A 7,017-nucleotide genomic window follows, 5' to 3' on the forward strand; every position below is an offset into this window, starting at 1 on the left:
TGAAATATATTGAAGTGATTTAATAGTTAGAGCTATTTGGCTAGGAATTAGCTAAATCAATCCCCGGAGAACTCTTAAAATGACTGTTATTTGTTAAGTGCTCATTCTGTTTTAGGCAGTGGGTTTATTTATTTACATGGATTACCTAGTTCAGTCCCTGTGATAACAAAAAGAGGTGGGCATAATTATCCTAATATTAAAGATGAGTAATCTGAGGATAAATGAAGTACACAAGGTCAAATACTGGTGAAGCTGGGATTTGAATCCAGGCACATGTAATTTTGTTTCCCTGTTCTTTCGTTCATTCGTTCCTTCCTTCGTTGTTTCGTTCCTTCATTCATTCAACAAATGCCTAGTTTTCTGTCAAGCTCTGTGTATAAGAAATACTCAAAATGATCTTTGATAATTTTTATATCATTCCGTTTACCTTCCCTGAGAGTTTATGGTTTTTCTGGAATTCATTTCTCTAAAAAATTTTTGTCAACTTTGGGAGGTTTCCCCTCATGTAGCACTACATGGCCATAATGTACATTTAAGTCCTCCAAGGAGTTGTATTTAAAGGGAAATAAAAAAATCTGAATGTAATTGATGGTATTATATAAATACTGTAGGGAATATATCTTCCTTCTTCCAGCTGGTGATCAGCCCATGCCCAGAAGCATGAGCACTGATAGCCCTGTAATTTTATCATTCCTGGGGTGACTGCAGATGTTCTCATTTGTGTAAAGTGTCTTATCATTCTCTAAAACTTACTCAACTATGCACCCAAATGATGTTTTTTGTAGAAAAGATTTTATTTTACACTCTATTGTAAACTTGTTAAGACTCTTACGTTTTTATTGGTCTTATATGGAATGACGTTGCAAAAATAAAAAGAACCTTCAAAACAAGATGTTCAAATGCTCTCAATGTAGAAAGCTTGAGTAGACCAACTTCCAGAAAAAAAATTTGAAAGATAATTTCAGATTAATCATTGTAAAGGATATGATGGTTGCATGGCTGAAATACAGTTAACATTTAAAAAACAAGTAATTTTAGAGATGCCTGGGTGGCTCAGTCAGTTAAGCATCTGTCTTTGGCTGAGGTCATGATTCTGGAGTCCCTGGATGGAGCCCTGGGGCTCTGAGTCAGGCTTCCTGCATTGGGGGGGTGGGGGGGGATGGGGGGGAGAGTCTGTTTTTTCCTCTCCCTCTGCTTCTCCTGCAAACTAATCACCCCCTCCCCGCTCTCTCTCACCCGCTCACTCTTTCTCTCTCAAATAAATAAAAACTTTTTTAAAAACCAAGTAATTTTAATGTTATTGAAATAATCTGAATTAAAGATAAATATAGAATGTTACCCAGTCTGCTTTGTAAAGCCATATAACTTAAATAATATATTTTTTTAAGTAGTCTCTACACCCAGCATGGAGCCAAATATGGGGCTTGAACTCACGACCCTGAGAATAAGACTTGAGCTGAGATCAAGAGCTGGAGGCTTAACCAATGGAGCCTCCCAAGTGACCCAATAAAATCTGATAATATAGTTAACAGAAAATGCAATAAAATGAAAAAAACTATAGGTCAAAATCACCACAGTAATAGATGGAAAAGTGCTAAACACTTTTGTGTTTATTTTATTTTTTTGTGTTTATTTTTTGTGTTTATTTTATTTATTTGTGTTGGTATTAGCCAACAGATTTCAGCATTGGAGCAAAAGATTAATGAAAATGCCCAAGTAGGGATTTTCACAGGAATCTAATGTCAGTAAAACTATCAACACCATTTATTACATGAAAAATCAAAAGAACACAATTCTCTCTTTGGACCATATGGGAATAATCCTCCTTCCATAAAAAACAGGATTAACTATTGAAAACAACTATTATCAGACACTGGATAATAGGCAGTGTAGCCTTGTCATTCCCAAGAGAGGGCAAAGAGGTGAGTCCTATCTTCAGCCAGGCTTTCTCCCAGGTGGTAATTGCTAGACTGTGGTACAGGGAAGAGGAACCCAAACAAATCCCACCAATCTCTCTGAGTTGAGACAGACTGGATTTGGGGAAGGTCAAGGAAGCTAGACTTTGCAAAGAGGAAAGAACGAGATATAGTTTCAGCATAGGGATTTGTTTGGGTCTCTGATTGAATACAATGTGGGTATGTATAGGGTGAAGTCCACCACCAGGTCGGGCAATAACAACTTCCAGGGAAAGAGCGATTACTGGAATTGTAATACAAACAATTTTTAGAGTACACATGGGACCAGAAGTCATTCATATTCCCATCAGCCAGAGTGAAGAGCACTCACTGGATATACAAAAATCATTTGTATTGGGGTGCCTGGGTGGCTCAGTGGGTTAAGCCTCTGCCTTTGGCTCAGATCATGATCTCAGGGTCCTCGGATCGAGCCCCGCATCGGGCTCTCTGTTCAGCAGGGAGCCTGCTTCCTCTCCTTTCCCTGCCTGCCTCTCTGCCGACTTGTGATCTCTGTCAAATAAATAGATAAAATCTTTTTAAAAAATCAATTGTATCTATAAATACTAGCTGTACATGATAAGCAATTTATATTAAAAACTGTACCATTTACAACATCATCAAAAAACACGAAATTGAATTAACAAAATATGTGCAAGATCTATACATTGAGAATTATAAAACATTCCAGAGAGAAATTAAAGGCAAAAGAGCTGAACTGGTTAGCATTTACTTGATTTACAGGGATTTCCAATAAGTATTGCTGCTTCAGAAAAGGGAGATACATAGGAGTATACACAAGCTGATTTTGTTTTTGGTAGGTTGACAATGACCGCTGCTCAAAATACCTATGTAAATATGTTTGCATATGATTATATAAACACTTAGAAACTCATTAAAGCATGTACACCTGTTGTAAACTATGGTTACCAGGGGAGGTCAGGAGATGGATTGTAGGTAGAGCTGCAGGGAGAGTATGGAAGTCATTAAAAATGTACCAATTCTACTCCCCTAGCACAGAGGATATTCCACTAACGTAAACAAAATTTATGAGTGTCTTATGTATTTTATATGCACACACGTACATTTTTAAAGAAAAATTACCTAGATGTATAGATACTGACATATATGGTTATCCCAATATCCTGTAAAATGAAAAAGAGTTAATTATCGGCTATTGTGCACATTAGGATTCTCCTTTGTTAAAACCCAACCAACCAACCAACCAACCCACACACCAGTAGGTATAAATGTATTCTCTCAAAGGTATATGTATGAACAAGGAGAAAGTGTCAGAATACCTTATCGTTAGGACTGCTACTGAGTTGGGGCTGGGAAAGAAGCTAAGAGAGAAATGATTGGCTTAGACTTTATATACCTATGTACTGGGTTATTTCAATTTTTATAACAGGCGTATGTTACAAATGTGTTATAATTCAAAAAATATCTAATAAATTACTTTTAGAAGAGTTTTGAATGAATTTCTGAAGGAGTGTGAGCACTTCTCAGGGATTCCCTTTCTCCTATCTAATCTTTATTGTCACATATCAGAATTTGGGAAGTACTTCTTACATTCTTGTTCTTGTATTTTGGAATTCTACTTTCCATATGCTATTATGATGTTAACCTGACTTTACACCACTTACTCTGTCTCTGTTAGATATCACTCCTACGTTCCCTTTAAACCTTGCAGTACAGTTCCATGCCATTGTTTTTTATAATGTTCTCTGGAGCTGTCTTCCAGGTGAATTTCCCTACATTCTGTAAGTTTTCAAATATTTTTTTTCCCTGACTTTAAGAAGAAGATAGCTTGCTAGAAAAATAAAGTTGCTGGCAGAATCCTCTTTCTTTAGGTGCTCAGTGAACAGTTCCCTAGGCTCCAGAAGATGTTTAAGTTTCAGAGGCACAGGTCATTCACACCATAATTTCTTTTTTCAAAGAAGAAATCAAAAGAAATTTTATTTTATGAAAAAATGTTTAATTAGTGTCAGGGATAGAATTTAGTGATTCATCAGTTTCATATAACACCCAGTCCTCATTACATCAAGTGCCTTCCTTAATGCCCTCCTTCATGCCTACCACCCAGTTACCCCCCCACCACCCCTCCCCTGTTTCTGAAGTTCAGAATCTCTTATGGTTTGCCTCTCTCTCAATATTCACCTTATTTTATTTTTATTTTTCTTTCTCTTCCCCATGTTCATTTGTTTTGTTTCTTAATTTCCACATATGAGTGAAATCATACGATATTTGTCTTTCTCTAACTGACTTATAATACTTAGCCTAACACCCTCTAGTTCGATCCAATGCACTGCAAATGGCAAGATTTCATTCTTGATGACTGAGTAATATTGCACTGTATATATACACCACATCTTCTTTATCCATTCATCTGTCAGTGGGCTCTTTCCATAGTTTGGCTATCGTGGATATTGCTGCTATAAACATTGGGGTGTATGTGCCCCTTCAAATCAGTATTTTTCCATCAATTGCTGGGTAGTTCCACTTTTAACTTTTTGAGGAACCTCCATACTGTTTTCCAGGTGGCTACACCAGTTTGCATTCCCATCACAATTTCTTTTAAATTAAGCTGTTCCTACTTTTGGTCATGCAAGAAGACACTGACTATAGGAATTCTTCTCTTCATGGTTTGGAAATTTGAGAACGGAAAGACTGAATACATTAGTTGGGAGGGAGGGGCGGCTAAGCATAAAGGGAGAGAAGTGTACTAGAGGCCAAATTCATCAATATGACTATGCAGAAGCTAAAGTTTCAAGGAACATGTCTAGTGTGGTAGATATTGCCAATGCCTAGCAATCTGTAGGTATCTCATCCTTCCTGGGCACATGGAAGACACTGCATCCCAACCCTTTGTGTTGGGAAGACTTTGTAACCAGTTCTGGCCAAAGAAATGTGTACAGAGGTGATGTGTGTTACTTCCAGATGGAGTCAGTGAACTTCCCATAAAGCAGGGCCCCTGCTTTTCACTGTTATGGAAAATGTGTTGAGATTTTGCAGAACTGTAAGATCAAAGCTGCCCAGATGACTGAATCACCACATGGGAAAACAGTTATCAGATTTGTTTCACTGCCTGGCAAACAATGGTGGAAAAATTAATTTTTGTCACTTTAAAGCCAGAGGTATGAGAGCGGTGTGTTGCTGTACCATAGCATGGCCTAACCTGACTGATACAGTATGGTAAAGGGAGATGAGTGGAAGACAGGCAGAGACACAGCCCTTGAAAGAGACAAAACAACTACACTGTTTATCTCATTACAGTTCCCATTAGGCCTGGCATTGCTTTGGTTTCTTTATTACTTTGCTCACAAACCTAACAGTATCTTTATAATATACTTAACTTTTCTTGGGTAAAAGGGTGCCTGTTTTCTTGGCATTCAAAAGACCAAAATCAAATTATTCAGTTAGTCACATTTTAATTGCTTACATATTCAGATCTTCACTGTGGCAGATGCTGCTGGTGCTCCTAGTATGTACCTCTTTGTGCTGAAGGCAGCTTTGTGCAACAATCTGTGGGTTTTTGAAGGCTTTATCTCTCTGAGGGAGCATGCTCAGTCAAGACACAGGGCAAACCAGAGTTGCTAGAGAGTCAATGCCCTTGGAAGCTGCCCCAACAAACGATGCTGGGTAGATGAAGGTTTTGGCATTTAAATACCTAGGTTCCTAACATCTCTTAGTTGGGATCATTTTGAGGCATATTCCTACCTTGTTTCCCAGAGTCCCCAGGCGATCAGCTCAAGATACCTAACATGGCTTTATAGCTTCTTGTCTTTCATTATTCACTTCCTTAATTATGTTCCTTGGGATCATCCCCCAAATAAGGTATTTACACTTAAATTCATGTCCCTGGATATGTTTCTCAGAGGACTCCAAACTAAGATAACTATTTTGAATGCATAAGTAGACCATGAAGGGAAGCTTCATCTCGTGAAATTATCATTTATTCCTCCATTTTTAGTGATGCTCTGCCCATTATGCCTTTTATACCACCTAATATCAGCTCCAGAATTTGCCCTTTGTTCTTTTTAGTTTCTATCTAGTTGTTTGTATTTTCATTTTGTTCATGCATCATATTTTTGTTGTTTCTTTTTTTTAAAAGATTTTTAAAAAATTTATTTATTTGACAGAGATCACAAGTAGTCAGAAAGGCAGGCAAAGAGAGAGAGAGGAGGAAGCAGTCTCCCCGCTGAGCAGAGAACCCGATGTGGAGCTCGATCCCAGGACCCTGGGATCATGACCTGAGCCGAAAACAGAAGCTTTAACCCAGTGAGCCACCCAGGTGCCTCTTTCTTTTCTTTTCTTTCTTTCTTTTTTTTTTTTTTTTAAGATTATTCATTTATTTATTTGACAGGCAGAGATCACAAGTAGGCAGAGAGGCAGGCAAAGAGAGAGGAAGGGAAGCAGGCTCCCTGCTGAGCAGAGAGCTCAATGCAGGGCTCTATCCCAGGACCCTGGGATCATGACCTGAGCCGAAGGCAGAGGCTTTAATCCAATGAGCCACCCAGGCGCCCCTATTTTTATTGTTTCATTTAGTTGTCTGTGTTTTAAGCACACTTGAACTTCTCTAAGACACTTATTTTGGTAGCACTTAGGTGGCTCAGTTGGTTAAGCATTCAGCTCTTGATTTCAGCTCAGGTTTTGATCTCAGGGTCGTGAGTTCAGGCCCCACATTGGGGTCCACACTGGACATGGAGCCTACTTATTTAAAAAAAAAAAAGCGACCTTTTTTGAATTCTCTGTCAAGTAATTCACAGATCCATTTCTTTATGGTCAACTTCTACAGCTTTCTGATGTTGTTGTTCCTTTGATTAGGCCCTGTTTCCCTGAAAATTGCCACCTCTTCAAGTCTTTATGGGAAGTTCTGTGTAGAGGAAGACCTTCCCCAGTCAGGCTGGCCAGAGATTCTGGGGACCTCTGAAACTTCTTCTGGGATGTGTCTTTTCTGTTGTGCACATAATTTCCCAATTAGAAAGGTTTGCTAGTTTGTTTTTTAGGAGTATATAATCTCTTGCTCCTTCTGGTCTGTTTGTGGAACCGCAGGTTCTCTGGG

Source organism: Mustela erminea, chromosome 5, assembly GCF_009829155.1.
Source record: "Mustela erminea isolate mMusErm1 chromosome 5, mMusErm1.Pri, whole genome shotgun sequence".
In the NCBI taxonomy this organism is placed as follows: Eukaryota; Metazoa; Chordata; class Mammalia; order Carnivora; family Mustelidae; genus Mustela; species Mustela erminea.